Source organism: Labrus bergylta, chromosome 16, assembly GCF_963930695.1.
Source record: "Labrus bergylta chromosome 16, fLabBer1.1, whole genome shotgun sequence".
NCBI lineage: Eukaryota > Metazoa > Chordata > Actinopteri > Labriformes > Labridae > Labrus > Labrus bergylta.
Window position 1 is genome coordinate 3,537,587 of NC_089210.1, and position 18,844 is coordinate 3,556,430.

Sequence of the window (18,844 nt, forward strand, 5' to 3'; positions counted from 1 at the left end):
TTTGCACAGCCGACGCCTGTGCTATAAAACCCAAAAGCGCTGTAATTATATTCCAACATACTGAATCGAGTGATGATCCTGAGCTCTCTTTTTTTTTTAGTTGTTTTCTCTTTTTGCTTTTTTTTTTCTTTAATGTTGGCAACATCTTTGTTGCTAAGCAGTCGTTGCTGTGGTGATTTTTTGCGCTGCACTTCCCAGAGATCACAAGTCGGTCAAAAGAGTGTGGCCGGGAACGGTGACGTCTTCCTCGGGGTGAATTTGGTGAAAGGGAACTTTGACTTCTCTCACTTTCTTTTTATGTGACTTGAATGCTTCACACCCTGTTTATTTTTTTCCCATCATGCACTGGAAGCACGAGGCGCACCACTTCTTCTTGTGCATCCCAAGATTAAAAAAAAAAAAAACATCCTTCTTTCAGCTTTATAAAAAAATAAGGTCAGAGAAAGCAGTGTTGGGATGATGTATAGCAGTGATAAAACTTTACTGATGGAGCACCTTTCATGCAGGTGGAGTCTCTCAGAGTGATTTAGGAGGGAAAAACAGAAGAGGACTTAAATCAAGCACATTTTTAAAAAAAGGGTTCAAATCCAGCCTGAGTAAAATGAAGCAAAAAAAAAGGATAAAAAAAACCAACATGCACCACAAGCAATGTCAGGTTGGTGTATGAAAAGCAAAACGCACAAGGAAAACCTAAAAGGGGAACATAAGAAATTTGAATAAACACATGTTCATTTGTGTTTCAGAGTTTGCATCTCTTAAAGCCTCAGGTCGGAAGCTCCCACTTTAAAATGCAAAGTTTGAAAAGTGTGTAGTAGTGAGTTTTTAGAGATCTGTCTGCAGAGTGTAGAAGGAAACAGAATCTCATTAAACAATGGTAACAGGGAAACATGCTATGATGAAGCCTTCCTTCAAATGTAAACAACATAGTAGACACCATGCATGCAGATTTCTAGCCGTGGTGAAGTTGCAACGTGTGTCCTCTTTTGCTTTTGTGTATTTCTGGGTTTTTATGGCCTTTATTTTAGAGATAGGACAGTGGATAGAGTCAGAAATCATGGACAGAGAGGACAGGAAGGACATGCAGGAAAAGAAACCACAGGTCAGATTCGAACCCGGGCTGCCTGCTTGGAGGACCTTATATATGGGGTACATGGGAGGGGCACTAACCACTTGGCTACTGACGCCCCCGAGCTAAAGGCTTTTGGGATTAAAACAGAAACATTTGACATCAGAGAATTAGGAATTTGTAGGCTGAGGCTCAAACAATGTGAGGATAATAAAACAGTTTCAAATCAATCCTTAAAGACACTGAACGCCGGTGCAGGACAGCTCAAAGTGCTGTGATATCATCTCCTTCTTCTTCTAGTTAGGAGCCACGCTGCAGACGTCCGAATGAATCGTTCTTCAGGGATAGTTTGGTTTGACCAGTGAATGAGTTTGAGATTAAAACCCGAGCTTGTGACTTCTGATTCGCCCTTAATGTCCAACACGTGGGCCATGATGTTCACATCATATCATTTCACATCCACTTTGCTGAAGCCTTCTTTTTCATCCCCTTCCTGAGCGGAGATCTCTAACAATAGAAGGAGTCAGGTTCACCCTATCGACTGGTCTTCCACCACCACCACCACCACCACCACCTCCCACCCCATTCCTCTACTAGTATATGTACTCAGACGCACCTCCAGAATCACTGTCGCTCTCTCTGTGAGTAATTACAGCGATTAATGCAAGGCCGGAGCTCGCCTCTGGCTCTGGACACTCTATCAAGACGCGTGCGGTAATGGATGAAAGTAGATTCTTAATAGAGAATCCATAGAGTCTTCAAAAAAAAAAAAAAGGGTGGGAAGAACAAACCGGAGCATATACCTTTTTTAAACAGGACTGACTTTACCCACAATCCTCTTGGGGGATGGGGGATCGTTTACCAGGCTCGAAAACAAGAGAAAAAAAGCGGTCGGGTTCTTTTTTTGCCCTTGTCGCATGCGCTGACCTCTAAAAATGGACAACAAAGATCATATCGCGACACCAATCCGAGCGCCAACAGCCCTTTGCACAAATTGATTTAGCCACCCAGAACTCACTCCCATCTCAATGAGGTGGCAGGATGCTCGCAGCATATATCACTGTCACACAAGCACCCTCTAGTGAAATGTGATTTTTATCTTTATGAGCTTTACCCCCCCCCCCCCTCCCGCCTCAACACCGCCACCGCCACCCCTCTTTCAGCACAGCATGTAGCAGGCTTGTGATAAGTGATGAGAAATAAAAGGTTGGCACATTACGCTAATACAGGTGCTCTGTGTGCATATGGGTGCTATCACAGAGGGGAGGGGAGGGGGTGACATTGTTGTGGTCCTGTGCATTGGGAAAAGCGGCTGGCGTGGAAGCAGGGGGGAGGGGGGGGGGGTTGTGCTATATGGCTCGTAGATCACTAACGTGTGGGTGAGAGTTGTCACCAGCCCAGCGCCATGGCTGCGAAGCACAACATAGTTTATGGCGACACAAGCGCGAGACGTATAAGCATGAATCGTGGCCCAGGCAACAATGAGGAAAAAGTGCACTAAAAATAGATGATAAGCTTTTTTTTTTTTTTTTTTTTTTCTTTTTATGCGCTCGCCCCAGAAACAATGGCTGCTTTTGATTTTTTTTGTTTTTCATGTGTTCAAACTGCCGTACAAAAGGGAATGAGGAAGCTGTGTGTAATGACTGAATGGGGCCTGTAGTAAAAAAGATCAGGATAAATACAGCTTCGGGTTGCCTGAAACTGTTTCCCCTCGCTAAAGGGCTGCAAAGACACGATAAATGTTGCACTTTCAAGTGTCTTAATGCACGAAGATAGCCCGGGCTTTTCTCTCCTTTTTTTTTCCAACTGACAACCTCTGTTACACAGTTAATTACAGCCAACTGCAACACAGGCGCTGTGTCAATTATCATCTTCTTTAGCTCTCTCTCTCTCTCCCGATGGATATTTTTACTGCCGCCGTTTGCACTGGTAAAGTTTCTACCTTCTCTTTTATTGCTATTCTGCCCAGGTTCTCCGGGCTGAATTACATTCAGGCAGACAGAGCTGTAAAAACAGAAGGGATTTAAAGGATTCAGATTGGTGGAGGGTAACCTAATCTTCCGTAATTGGGGGAATGGTTCTCATTTATATCAGCCTACTTTAGAAAAGCGAGCTCATCGGGCAGGCTGCGATCATCTCCCGGCATTTTTATTCGGGCGATTCATTTTCATAAAAAGCCGGGGGGGATAAATGGAGGGTCGTTGCGCCGCGGCTAAACGTACACACATATTAAACCTAATCATTATTATGAATCGAAAGCGCTACTCTTACTTCGTAGGTCCAGCGGTCGTTCGCGTACACAACATAAACGTCGCACAGAGATTCCCCCCCCCCCCCCGCCCCACCCCACCCGCCCATGTGCCGGTTGTGCCTGCTCGCTGGAGTGCTGCGAAATACAACACATAACATTCTGGGCTTTTCTCAAAAATGGAACTAAAATGGTAATCCTCTGCCAGGCGAAAAACGTTCTCGCCTCGCCAGATGCTTAGTTCTGAAATTTGCCTAATTGCCACGCTCAGATCAATCCCTTTAACTCTGCCAGATGAATCTGCCAAAGTGTGTTCCGAGCGGTTTTCCGTTGGCCCAATATGCTTTTTTTTTGTTTTTCTCCTCCTGACTCTCCGAGAGATGTTTTTTTTTTTTCCGGTCATGGTGACTTATCCCCACAGCTCCGATGCATGTTGAACCCCTGCTGACCTGCATGCCCATTAGCAATGGTGTTGCAGTGGAGGGCACCGGGCCTATCCATCTCTGCCTACACACACACACACACACACACACACACACACACACACACACACACACACACACACACACACACACACACACACACACACACACACACACACACACACACACACACACACACACACACACACACACACACAGAGTACACCCACTCTTCATATGGCTCAGACACATGCCGTGGGCGGACTAAATGCGGCCCTTTGATCAAAGGGCAGAGTGTGGGAACGGACAGTGACTTACTGACCTTCACTTACACACACACACACACATACACACACACGGATGCACTCACACACTCACACACACATCCATAAACACCCTGTACTCATTACGGTTTATTCCTTTAAAAAAAAAGAGTCAAAGTTTATGAGTTGAAGCGTCTCCTCCTGCAATTAAACACAAACTCTCCCACTTATTGCAAACACACACACACACACACACACACACACACACACATATGTGGGCACAAATGTTGATTGAAAAATGCTAATTTGTGCAGCTGCTACTGAAGTCATTAAAACTAAAAAGGCATATTATGAATGGCACACGCAATATGCTTAGCACATCTTGGCGTAGGTATGAAAAACCAAAAGACAAACATCCACTCCAACGACTCATCATCGCCCATCTGCACACACACAGGATGCAACTGGCAGGCATCATGAGAGATGACTGTTTAATGGGAGAGTCCTCGTTCCCAGGATGAAAAATAGAGCGGTGTCAGTTCAAAAAAAGAAGAAGACAGAGGAGAGGTGCCTCTCTTGTGGTGAGTAAATATAGAAAAGTGACGGATGAATCAGAAGTTTAGTCAACAGAGGAAGGAAAAAAAAACCTTGGTTCCAGCTGCCCGGCTGTCTGATGAGCTGCTCCATGCTTGTCAACAACATCACCTATCAACTATCTACTCTACAAAAAAACAAAGACCCGCCCCCTTCATCCCTATCGGCAATTCCTCCATCCTCGGAGAGAAACACCTCCGAAAAGCAGAACGGGATGCTCTCACAGTGGCGGCAGCAGCAGAAGCAGCAGCGGTAATCTCTCTCCCCCCCCCTCCTTGTCTCCCTTCTATTTCCCCTCATCGCTTCTCTCTCTCTCTCTATTCCCCCTGCCTTCTCCGTCCTTCCTTTTTGTCTCTTCTTCTTTCTCCTTACATGCCGCTGCCGCTGCTGCTGCCTCTGCCGCGTTCGGCGCCGCGGATGCAAACATAAAAAAGAGGCAAAGAATATGAAAGAAAAAAAAGAGGAAGAGAGGCAGAGACAAAACCGAAAGGCTGAGGAGGGGGAAAATAAGGCTGGCGGAGCCGAATTAGCATGAGAATACTCACAGTTGTTGTTGTTGAAGGAGAAGGCGCGGGGATGGGGAGAGCGCGGCAACCGGTCCCTCCGTCAGATACAACCTGCGCACACGAGATTGAAGAGGGAGAAAAAAAAAAAAGAAGAAAACTAGGCTGTGAGAGCGGCAAAGAGGGGAGAGGAGGAGGAGGAGGGAGGAGGAGGAGGAGAGAAGAGCAGGACACGGAGGAGGAGAAGAAGAAGAAGAAGAAGAAGAAGAAGTAGAGGGAGGAGGAGGGAGCAAGAGCATCCAATGCACAGAGCCCAAATAAAGAAATAAAGGATTCCTCGAGGAATGTGTGAGTGTGTGTGTTTGGGCAGTGATGGTGTGTGTTGTCATGAGTGAGGAGGGGGCTGAGGAGGTAGGTTGTCTTTGGGAAACATAAAAACACACACACACACTCACATGCGGGGTTGCACTTGGGTGCGCAATCACATCTGACAGGTCTGATCTGCGGTCCACCTACCTCCTTATCGCTACCTCACTCTTCCAAGGCACTGTTCCCTCTCTCACTCTCTCACTCACTCACTCTCTCTCTCTCTCACTCGCTCGCTCACTCACTCTCCATCCCTCTCTGTTGCTCACACTGATGCCGGAGAGATTCAGCCGCTACAGGGGGGGAGCTGTATCGCCCTCATCGCTGTGTGTTACAGAAAGAGAGGGTAGAGGGGAGAGGGGGGGGGGGCACCGGCGGAATCTCCCGGCCGCCCACGCCACCCTGCCCGACATCCAACCATCCCCCCCCCCCCTCTTCCCGCCTCAACACAATCACGAACTGCGCACGCTTTTCCACCTCAAAAAATTTACAGAGAAGAGAAACGCTTCAATTGAATGAAAGCAATCCCAGCGGCATTGAGGCAATTATAGAGGCTGCTGGCGCTGTTTTCAGCTTCTTCTTCTTCTTCTTCTTCTTTCCCCGTCTTCCCCTCCTCTTCCTCCCCCCCCCCGTCCTCACTCGGGCAGGTGGAGGGGGTCTACTTTCCCTCCCTTTCGCTTTTCCTCTGCAGCTTCAGGCATATGCCACTATTAATGGGGCTTCTGTCAGTTCAGCTGTTTTTGGTCAGATCACTTCAGATGTTCTGCTGCCTTTTTTTTTGTTTGTTTGTTTTACCTGCTGGTGTGGTGAGGCTGCACACAGAAATGTATAACGTGAGAAAAATGATGCACTAACTTTTGTGTGTGTGTGTGTGTGTGTGTGTGTGTGACCCTAAAAAATGTTCAATGCTTTTTTTTTCTCAGCACCAGGTAATGGCTCTACTCTGACATACACATCAGTTTCCACTTCCTGGTACCCGTGATACGCCTGTTTGTTCTGTTAAGTTTGAGAGGCTTGTGTGGTTCGGGTAAGGCGAGAAACTACGACCTAGTTCATGAGAACAATCGATGCGTCTGTTGAAATAAGAAATCTATGTTGTTTCACACGTAGTATGCCTAGCCTGTCTGATGCTAATGCTAATCAGAAATGGTTTAGATTTACTGGGTAAAATATGAATTATCATATGATCCAGTGGATCTAAAGGTTTTTCTGTAATGACCGCCCTTTGAGCAGGAAAAACAGCCCCCTGAAACATAAAGTTCTGTGACTGACAGCTCCCCTATCCTCTCAAATTTTGTAGAAAACATTTGGGAAGGAGGACTTGTTGACGAAGGTATAACACTTATGGGTGCTTAGAATTTATTACATCATAAATTCTCATCACAGCTCCACCTATTTACAATCTGTCCTGGTCTAATCAGCCTGTGTGGGTGTACAGAGGCTTTTAAGTTCTAACAAAAGGAAATGTTCCACATTTAAAATACAAAGAAATCGACCAACAGCCTCTAGAAACACAACCTAAATAGTTGAACATAAATCCTGTCTCTGACAAAGCGATCATTAGCCAATCATTGTTTTGGATTTTGGCTTGCCACAAGGGGTGGCCGATCACATTTTAAGGGGGGCACCAATTTAGCCCCGCCCCTGTCCAGGTCCCCCCCCTGTGGCTCCTCTTTCATGTAACCATGCCTTAACAGGGTCAGCACCCCACAGTTTGACAAACACTAGTGTAATCCAATCCGAGGTACATAAACAAACACTGAATGTAAACAGACGAGGCTGCGACACGTTTTTGTCAGCCTGAAAAAAAGAAGCTCCAAAACTCTGACTCCAAACTCCACCTTGCACAACCTGACAGCCACATTCAGCTCCAGAGGTAAAATATATTAATCCCTCGCAACCTTATCTGGCCTTGCAAGGCTAGTGCGGCACGGCGCCCGAACAACACAAATGATTCAGAAGGAACTTGAATAACTGTCTTTTTAGGTCTGGCTTTTTGATGCATGCTGCTCCTGCTTTTTTTCCTCTTTGAAAACCTAGCAGTACATATATCACCCAAAAAAAAGAAGAAGAGGAGCTGTAAGTCAAACACCTCTAATCAGGTAGCCCATCCTCCTTCCCCCTCCGCCCCCGCACATTGCATCCCTCCAGCCACTACTGCACTTTATCTCCCCTCAATTAACATCTTCTGAGCGAGCCTCTATTATCTTAACCGCACAGAGCGGGAGAGAGGGGTCCTCCGAGGAGACTGCCGTGGAGGAACGGCTGAGCAGTGGACAGAAGGGGGCTCCCGGCCCCTGCTGCCGCCGCCGCCGCTTTCAATCCGCAGGCCTAATTAAAGCCCGAGTCAGACATGACAAACTGCGAGAGCGGAAAGGTGCTACAGAAACAAACACCGTCAGGAGCACTGGCTGCTGCGCCGGGTTTCTTGTAGCCCCGAGGATTCTCTTTGTGGGGATTATCTGCCAGAAAACAGGCACGTTCACGTCAGCATCATGACAACATCATCTAAATCTCCGGCGACTGTTTGATCGTGTTTATTTTCTACCTTGTGTACGGGCATCACCACAGTGTCACTGCATCCTCTATAAATCATTCTTTATGTGAGCGAGAGAGAGACAATGCTGCTTCCCTTAAGCCCAAGGATTCCTATAAAATATTTAAGTGATATTTTGTTGACGTCATGCTCGTGTAGGGCTAATTCCCGCTTTGTATAATGCCCTCCATGCCCTGTTTCATTTGTTTGGTTTGCCCTCTCAATTTCACCCTATGAAGCCATCAAACCACCCATTAAGCCATCACGCTGCCCTCTTTGTCCTTGCACCCCCCCCCCCCCCCCCCCACCTTCGTCTGACAACAACAGCGCGAGCCGGTGTCCACCCCTGCACTTTTGCTCTGAGGTATCCTGGCTGTTTGGCCCGGCCCTGCCCGCCCACTTTGGCTCAAGCCAGAACCATTAAGACTATTCTATTACTGTTGGGTTAACCTGTCACGCTCGGCTGTGGCTCTCTTTATTGTGTGGCCACTCTGAAAAGGGCAAGGGGATAAAACTCCATCAGCAGGACAAACGACCACGCATGCCGACATTCATCAGACACCCCGGGGGGTTCTCCCCCTGTGGACGCATGGTCACTGCAACCTCTCCGACGCCGCAAGGGTATATAGCCTTTTTGCTCCCCCCCTGAAAATGTGGGATTCCCAGGAGCCGATCCGCACGGCCGAGGATGGACAGAGTGGCATCTTTTGGTCACATAACATTTCCGTCCTTAATCACGACTCTGGGAATAGCAGTTCCATCAGGACTGAAGGCACTAATGTATTGACTGAGATCAGGTAGAGCGCCAGGGCGGTGTGTGGAAGTGATTAAGAAAGCAGACTAGTGATCAGCGGATGACAGGGGTCAATCCCCTGTTGGGCAATTGGGTAGTGGCCTTGGGCGAGGTACTTAGCCCACAACACACCAGCGAGACACTCGACTGTGAGAGTGGATAAAATGTCAAATTCAACTTCACCCTGTGCGAAAAGGTTCAAAGCAAGGAGATGACAGCGAACGCTTTGGTTATTAAAAAATTCATATCGTAATGAAACAGCCGTGTTCCATCTTCACACATCCCCCCCTCCAGCAAATACGCCGCTCCTTTTTTTTTTCCACGGGATCCATCAAGGGAGGGCCACAATTAAGTGACTAATTTGATTAGGAGATAATGTGAGTCCCACTTAATGGAAAGGACAGACTTCACAACACAGGCAGATTAGTTTGGTGGATGCCTGCTTATTAATTAAGACAGCCCTCCATGCACCATATTAAGTCAAATGCACAGATGCAGTTTTAACGGGTCAGGGTATGCACAAGTAAGACAAATGGAAATGTGCAAAAAAAAAAAAAAAAACAGACGCTGGCAAAGCTGAAAATGACCACAGACTCTTTTTTATCAAATTTGAAATACTTGGCTCTACGCCTACATTATTTACCGATTCATTACGTAAGAAGGAGCTGGAGCTGGATGTTTAAAAAATGTCAAAGTACTTCTCATCTCGACTTTCAGTGTGCTACATCTGTGCTTCCACTGTGTGTCATTGCACACCATAGCAACAGCCAAGTCATTACATTCCCTTGCTGTCATTCACTTTTTTTTTTTGTCTCAGATACTACATAAGCTCTTCAGAGAAACTGCAGCTTTTCATTTTTACGATTTCATCTGAATGCTGAGCCAGTTGCCACGACTAGTTCTCCATCCCTCAGAAGTTTTGGATATAAACACATGCTGAATAATTTATTAATAAACCAGTTTAATGTTTGAGCAAAAAGCAAATCAATGGGGCCAATTTTCTCTTCTGTAAACTATCATTAGGGCTGAATTCTTGCCTTGACTGAGTTGCTTAGAGAGAGTTATTTTGGGGCTTTTTGCCTAGATTTGATAGGCCAGTGGATAGCGTAGGAAATTGGGAGAGAGTGGGGGATGATATGTGGGAAAGGAGCTGCAGGTTGGACTCGAACCCTTGCTGGCACCTTGGAGGACTATAGCCCCGAACATAGGCCATCTGTGCCCCAATGCTGGTATTTTTTTCTTAACATATAGCCTAATTCTTATGGCCGTAATCAACAACTGATCCACCAATTATCCTCAAGAAAAATAGGGCTCGGGTCAGAAAATATCAACCTAAATGGATTGTGCTGAACCCTAACATGCTAAGGTTTTTATAGTAAATGTCTTAAAGCTTTACAGAAATAACTTCTACACCTATACCTTCATAGATAAACATTTGTTTTCAGAGTTAAATGCATTTGATTAAACAAGAAGCAGAAGTATCATTGCACTTTCAAAAGACACCAGAAATTTGATGGTCTGTTAAAGGGAGACTTCACCCGTTGAAACATGAATCTGTATTGACATTGGGTCACATATGTAGTAGAAATGTGAAATACATTTTGAAGTTGGTGCCTTCTTGGCCGAGAAAAGGCAGAAAGTGTCTTTTTGGAAATTCGATCGTTACAGTTTCTCCAAAATATACAATATAGCAGTAGAAATATCGTAATAAAAACATTTACAGACATATTTACTTCTTGGAAATTCGTGGCAGAAAACAAACTTTATGTCTGTGTCCATAGGCAAACAGTGAGAGCACCGACACTACCAGTCCACCCCAGCTCGAGCCGGCCCGGGCTCCTCGTCCTCACCGCAGCTGACATGCAGGCCTTGTGTCTCGGCTGCTGAGCTGGCAGCGACCAGCAGCGGCCAGCAATATAGCTGCAAAAATCGTCATTTTGCATCACTGGAAGCTCCTTTTCAGACTTAGAAATACAAAGATTTCCCATCTCAGGGGAAAATGAGGGCGGGATGCACGACCATTCAAAAATACTACCAGTTTAATGATCTCAATGTTTCAGTGGCACACGCTTTGCCCTGAAAAATAATGTTGCAAGCACTGTAGTCCATTGTGCAGCTTCAAGTTCAAGCATACTATAGGGGCAAATTAAAAAAGTTTGAGCACCATTTGTCACTTAGACCCAACATGTATGAAAGTAGGACCCGTTTTTTTTTCAAATACAAAGGAGCGACATTTGTAGACAACAGGATTCCTGAGGGCACAACTCTTGTACCATGATTATTTTCTTCCTGCCATCTCATGTGACATATATTTTCTGATGTCCAAGAGATTTTCTTTGTGGCTTATGTGCTGCACACACCGGCGGGTGCCCACTGTACATTGACAATCAGCCAGACGGATCTCAAGTGCAACCATTTCTGAGTCCCCCCGCCCCTTAGGAAAAAGGTTAAAACCGCAACCGAAAGCATGAGAGATTACTGTATTTGCTAGCAGTCCTTGAGGTTGTTGCACCTCTGCGTCTGGCTTGGCGTGTGCTCAGCGGCCGCGGCGCTCGGTCATTCCGTGCACATCGCGCACTCCCAAGCGCTCTATTTACGGTGGCCGAATCCCTGCTGCGTGGAGCAAGGAAGGGTATAATCTCCCAGCGGTATTCTGGGTGGTGAATCTGCCCGGTGTTGTCTGTGCATACCAATGGCAACCTCACCTCTGTGTTAGGGAGTTATGATGTATAAAGAAAGTGAGGGGAAAAAAAAAAACCTGCAAGGCAAGTCCATGATGCGTCAAAATATTGCAGGGGGGAAATGGAGGTGTCTGGAAAACCCCAGTGGAGAGATCACTCCCATCAACACCACCAGTGCCAGTGTTACCACTTTGGGTGGGCTGCTACTCCTACACCACCTGCCTCTGTGCATTCACACTGCGCTGGATTCAATCAAGCAGCCATGTAAAAACAGACACATGTAGCCTTTTATGCATGCCGCCACCTGCAGACATGTGGCTCATCAGAATCAGAATCGGGTTTTATTGCCAAGTACATTTACACTTACAAGGACTTTGTCTTGGTGTATTGGTGCTAAACAATTAACAATGAAATAATGCAGAACTAGCAACAACTTAAATAGTACAGTATAAGAAGCTTTTACAATATATAAAATAGAATTAAAAAATAAAAAATATAAAAAATAAAAAATAAAAAATATAAATAAAATATTAAAAATATAAATAAAATATAATAAATAAAATATTTTTAAAAATATATTAAAAATATATATATATATATAAAAAAAAAATATAAAAAATAAGAAATAAAATATAAAATATAAAAAATAAAAATAAAAAACACAAAAATTCCGAGGGCTGTGATGGTCTCGGTTTTGCAACAACATGATGGAATTTCATTTGACAAGTGGAACAATTCTGCAAAACGGGAGGTTATGGAGGTTCAGGTTTAAACTCCTAAGAGGCCTTTTGTTTTTTGGATTACACTGAGAGGAACAAGCCCCCCATGAGAATAAACACGCCTGTGGAAAACTGGTGCATGCAACACACCAGAACACATGCATGGGATGATAAAGCCCCAGAGCAAAGAAGCGTAATGAAGCCACGCGAGGGGATACTCGTCGAGGCGTCAGGTGACTTCCCTCCTGGCTATATATGTGCGTCTCATTTGGTATGTGCGACACGATGAGGCCTTGGCTCTCTTCTGATTATGATGTCTGCTGAGAGCCGGGGCCAGCCCACGGGTGAGAGCCAAACCCGGCAAGGCTGAGATGGAGGGAAGTTTCAGAGAGCCTCTGTTCTCTCACCGGGGGATCCCCCCCAACATCATTTAGCGCCTCATGCAGATCGCTGCTAGTGGCAACACAGCCCTCTGGGCCCAGGGAATTAATGTACCAAGCAATGGCAGGAAGTGATTTATTAAAATAACACACCCCGATGAGAGAGGGTTGCTCTCTCTCTCAGTTGTCCCCCTCGTTTGCCTGCAGAGGGTTGGAAATGGAATCATATAGGTGCTATCCCGGAAAAAGCAAGAGAAGGGGCGACTGAGAGAAAAGTGGACGGCCCCACTACACAAATTGTGCGACAGTCCTCTGCTGTCATTGCTTATTTATTTACCCTCTTTCCATTTGAGTCAGGCCTCGTATTAAATTGATCCCTCCTGCCGCGTTTTGCCTTGTTGAACAAGCGCAAAGCCCCCGTTAAGTGTCTGTGAAAGGCTGGTGATTGTGTTTGCGGCGGCCCCGGGTGCGCCGCAGCCCGTCCGCTCCCTTCTATCTCCCCCGGACAGACCGGGATTAGAAGCTGGAAGAGGGGCTGAATGACCCTCTGGAGGGGGACGAGAGACAGGCAGGCAGTGAGCAGCTTGATTCGTGTGAAGGGGGAGTGGGGGAGTGGGGGGGGGGGGGCTCAAACACAAATACACACCCAACAAATACAAGCTTTTTGCATGCATCCTGCACACACATTCTCTCGGTCACACACACACACACACACACACACACACACACACACACACACACACACACACACACACACACACACACACACACACACACACACACGTGAGTGTTTAAGGGTTGAGCTTAGCTTCTTAGCTCGCTCCCCAGACGGATGCACGGCCATGCAGAGAGGCTCAGCCACGTGCAGAGGTAGACGTGCATTAATCCATGAGCTCACTACTGTACAAGCAAAGAGCTACTCTGCTGACGATCTGATGTTCAATCATACACATCCTGGCTCACATCATTTATCGCTTTTTACCGTCTTTCATCAAACCAAATTAACATTTGTGTAGATGACCTCTGACCCCAGCTCTGAATGGTAGATTCTGAGCGGCTGGGTACTTTGCTGACTGAATGAAAGGAGCTGATATGATTCCCTACTAGAAGCTGCTGATAGTTATGCAAAGTCAAGACATGGAGTTGTACACAGGAGGTCTCACATTTACATACATTTACATGTTAGACATTTAGCTGACACTCTTATCCAGAGTGGCTTACTATACATACAGGAGTGGAGTAATTCCAAATGGCTTCAAACAGCCCACAATATGAAGTGTAGAGGTTAAAATAAGAGCAAAGAAAGGGGAAAAAAATTCTCAATGTGACTGAAATTGCATGGATTCTTTTTATGTTGGTTCAGGGGGCTCACTGAACCCCCTAGTGGCTATAACAAAAGAAAGGTGTTCGCTAATGTGCATTTTAATTGGATGTAAGCATTGCTATCTGATTTAAATCCAAAGGATAAGCTAATATGGTGATAACTTTTCTGTGGTATGGATGGCTTACACGGACACTCCAGCACTCATCATGAAATTAAGGAAGAATGACATAAGCTAATGTTCGCTACTTAGCATTCATTTATGCTTTGATTATGAAGGATTTCTTCACCTTCACTTCCAAACGGCAGCATTATTGACCGAGCAACATGGAAAACACATCAATCTGTCTGTTCTTTAGTAGTTATCCAGGCGAGGGCGTGAGGGGAAAGATTTTCTGCTAAATATATGTAAACATCACCGAAGGGAAGCTCTGTCACAGGCGCTGCTTAAAGGTCACAATTGTCCAAAATTTGCAGTTTATCTACATATCTTATTTTTAATATGGTTTCCAGGTGATGTAAACATGTTTTGAAGAGATGGAAATTAACAAGGCTGTGCTGCAGCTCCGCAGAGCTCCGCCTAAGACTCCATGCCGGTCTCATAACTGAAAATTGAGACTACTGACTGAGTCAAGTTGTCTTTTGTGAGAGTACCAAAGCATTGCTAAGGCTAATATTAGCACCATCTTACTAACAACAACAGCACTCACATGGTATCTGCTGCTGTCATCCTTGTTGGTCCTTGCATTAGCTTTTTCTATTTCTAACTGGCATCTGTATTGCGTTGCACCCATAGACGTTGGAAGCCCGTCCATGGCGGTCCCCCAGGATGTCTCAACCTCACTTTCAGTCAACCTAACACCAGCAGCTAAGGCAGATTTAAAGCCTCCCAACAAACAGCTACACCACCCACCTTCAATTAGGTCAGCCATGTCCCTTATTATGAACAACTCTTATCCTTCATAAAACGTAAACAAATGAGTTATTAGAAAATTCAACCCCTGTACAGTGTGTGCAGATAAAGACATGAGCTAACCAGCCCTTTTTGTGATTTATGAACCAGGCTGTAAACATGTTTATTACATGCAGTAAAAACATTTTGAATGGGTGTGTATGTGACGACTGGGGCCTCTGCAGCCAGACTCTAGTGGACACTTGATGAACTGCAGGTTTATGTACTTCCGCATTGGCTTCATTTTTCAACGCTGGAGGTTGCACCAGTCTATCTTTCTAGAATTGCACGTTACAAAACACAAGTGATCTCCCCACAGAGGTCTGGTTCATCTCAATAGACCGCACTGAAATGCTTCCCCGCTGGTTATCAAATGTAATGTACCTGAAACCTCTTTTTGTTAACTATATATTTTAAAAAGAATTTCAAGCTGTGCCTTTTGTGAAATCATTTTTGTGTCAAAGGGAATCTTGAGCGGAGTTGATTTTTTTGAGAAGCGGTAAAAATCAGGTACAAATTCAGCATGAATGCTACAGCGAGAGCCGGGGATTTTGAAGTGGTCCTCCTTGAAGAAAAACGGACGCTGAGAAAAAAAATAACTGTATTCTGCACCTCAGATTCCTGAGAGGGGGTTGCAGCACACATCTCCTTCATCCTTCTCCATCTGATCCACAACCCCCCCCCCCCCCCCCCCGGGGGATGTTACTGTACGGCTCCCCTGCTCCCCCCCTTCCACCAGTCAAAGCAATGGAGCAGCACTCATTCACATAAAAAGGAGCACACTTTGAATCCATTCAGATCACATGATTACGATGCCGGGCACCTTCCTCGGCGGGGCCAGATAAGTGGAGAGGCTCCATTCGACATTTACATCTCATACACCTCATCAAACAGCGGGCCTTTGTAGTCAGCCCCGTTACATTTGAATAAAGCAAAGTTAGAATTTTTCTTTTTTAAGCAGCGTGAAAATTCATCAAACCTTCCCCCTCAGCCGGTGAGGCCCTTGTCTCTCCTGGCAAATAACTCTTGGTTACCTTATTCAAACTGAAAGTGGCAGGGCTCAAATCAAATCAAGTCAAATCAAATTGCGGGTCGGGATGAAAAAAGTGAGGGGAGGTGGAGGTGGGGGAGTGGGTGGGTGGGTGGGGGGGGGTTAGCAGAGAGAAAAGGGCTTGAAAACCAGTCAAATTTTCTCAGGGAGTTCACGTCCTTTCTAACCTTTAATAGCGCAGAACAGCAATTTACTTAATAATGTGGGTGAATTGGGCGAGAAGCAACAGCTCCACTGACGAGAGAGAGAAGGTAAAGAAGTCAGCGCAATGAATACAAAGATCAGCGCAGAGTTCTATATATGTGGAGCCTTCGATACTGTGACCTTTCAAATTGTCACAGTTTGATGTGTGATACGGGAAATGTTTATCTAGACACGTGAAAAGGACGACCAACAAAGGAGACCTTAATCTCGTCCCGAAGATGCACATAAAGAGCACTTATAGAAAAAAAAGCCGTCGTTCAATGACACGCCATTGTGTTATTTAAGAGTTTTTTCTGTATACGATGAACGGATCCAGACAGAAAAAAAGGAGGTGGATGCAGACAAAGCCGGATGAGGGGAGGCATGCAGACTTGGGAGAGCGAGAGAGGCAGCCTCCGTTTTTCAGACCCCGCTCCTTTCTGCCTTGGGCTTGAACTTTTTGTGGCAAAGATGAAATAAAAATAACAATGGGTTACCATAGCAATAACAGTGGAGCACATAACTAAGTAGTATGAGAGATGGGGCGCTTCTCAGAGACGGGAGGGGAGGGAGGGAGGGGGGGGGGGGGCATCCAGCTTTTATCTGTCAGCCGCAATCCTCCATCATCAAAGCTCTTCTCCACTTTCAGTGCCAAAAAACTGAAAGACACCAGCGGATCATTAGTCTCCAGTGAAGAAGACAGTCATTTATCCAATGTGGGTTTTTTTTTTTTCTTCTCACAAAAGTTAAGAGTGAAAGAGATTTTTTTCGTTTGAGTTAGAAGGAGAGTAGGGGGAAGAAAAAAAACAGGAAAGAAGAAGGAAAAAAAGAAAGAGAGAGGCTAAGTCAATTTCTGTGGGGCACTAAAGCGAGCTCCCTTTGGGCTACCTGTGCAGGTACCAAGCCCGGGGTCTGACGGGCTCCTCTCTCTGTGAAGCCGCAGCCCTTTGCAGCACATCAATACGCTGAACTTTTCCTGCCGAGTACCTGAGCTCTCCTGCATGACCCGCGCTCCCCTTCCTTTATCTATTCTGTTTAAAGATACCGGTTTGCGGGGAAGAGAGAGAGAGAGAAGGAGCTTGATTACCTCCTGGGACAACGCCCCCCTCCTCCTCCAGCTCCTCTTTAAGTTTGCCAAGTGAGAGAGTCTTCAGAAGTTTGTTGACAGATCTCGGCGGCGGCGGGAGGGGGGAGCGATGGACATGGTAACCTTGGCTCTCCAAAGGACAAACGGGGAGTTTTTTTTTTTTTTTTTTAAAGATCAAGCAGGTGGGGGTTTTTGTTTATGGAGGAGATGGACAGGAAGAAGGACGATGAGTGTGCATGGGAAATATATCTGTACGGTCCCACACGCAGAGCTTTCTATCCTTCTTATGGGCGTGTGTGATCAGGCTCAACGCTGCCTCCTTTCATATTTTGGAAAATTGAAACCAGAGCAAAACGAGCTGCAGAAAAAAGAACGCGTCCTCAACTTCTGGAAAACAACTAAAGGACTTAATTTCAACGTGTTAAACTTGCCTTTTTCTTCCTCCTGCAGCAGAACATGTTCCTGCACAGGCAAACAAGAGAGCGTTGATAATAGAGAGTTTTTTTGTGAAGAGTCTTTATCTGAAAGCTTCCGTCAAAATATCAAAACGTTAAGAGAGGTGAAAAGCCTTTTTGGACAATTCGGCATTCAGAGAATTTCAAAGCTGACGCGGCAGTGTATTCAGGCATGTTGATGAAAACATTCTCGTTTTGTAATCCTTTGACAATATATATTTTTTAAAGCCAACAGGAAAGCAAAAAAAATAGCTATTTAAAAAAAAGTGAAGAATTTCACTTTTGAGCAACTGGGGCATTCAAGGAATTCCTCGAACATGGTTACATAGAACAGCAATGCTTTTTGCAATCCTTGCCGAGCATTTTTTGTCAAAGCATCCTTTAATATTTGCAAAAAAAAAAAACATAGAGAGCAGTTTTTTACTGGATATTAAAAAGTCTCTATTCGACCTATTCTTCGATTTGACCTACAAAAGCAAAGCAGGACCTCAACTAGAAGATTTGCAGTTTCTTTGTGTTGTTTGGTATCCATCACTGCTGTTATATAATGAAAATCTGAGAAAACAATTTATGGATCACATACAAAAGAGCCTATGTTTGAATTTCCCCCTGCAGAGCTTCACTATGAGTGATGAGTTGGGGACGAGGGACGAGCGAAAGAGACGAGAAGCAGAAGCTACAAAGAAGCTCGAATGGAGCGCTGACTGAGCTCAGTGAAAATAAGTGATGACATTAATTTGAAACAGATCCTAAACGGGTCCTTTTCCCCGCAAACACAGGGATATCATATGTCAAGTTAATTTAGAAAACACACTGTGAGACAAGGCTGAGGACAGGTCGCTGTGGACGTCACTGTAAAACATGTTCTTCATGACGTGTCAGGAACGTGAGGTAAAGACACGCCTCCCTCAACCGCCAAAAACTGTTACGCACTGACAAGAGTTGTACCACATTTAGCCACAGGGGTCGCCAAACTCAACACAAAAAGAAGGTTCAATAAAGCAGCTTTAGTTGACTTTAATGTATGAGTGCAGAATTTGGTTTAAGAGCACTTTAGTGTGCTAATGCTTGAGAAATGTGTTTGCAGCTTATTTAGCTAAATCATTTTTTGTATGTAGCCCAGTCAGTATGTTTGCATGCACAGTTAAGTTGAGCTATACAGCTTGATTAGTCCATTTAACTGTCCTTCTCCCAGTGTACAAGCACCGACAGAATTAGGTTCAA

The 18,844-nt window shown here is 45.3% G+C and overlaps 1 protein-coding gene across 1 annotated transcript in view; it reads right to left on the reverse strand.

Moving 5' to 3' along the window:
* The window catches only part of LOC109994097 (RNA binding protein fox-1 homolog 3), a 441,124-nt gene that overhangs the window by 285,809 nt on the left and 136,471 nt on the right, over positions 1-18,844 (reverse strand). Inside the window, exon 4 of the mRNA XM_065965158.1 lies at positions 5,139-5,210. The gene's annotated coding sequence lies outside the window, so the exon portion shown is untranslated. The remainder of the gene's footprint in view (positions 1-5,138; positions 5,211-18,844) is intronic.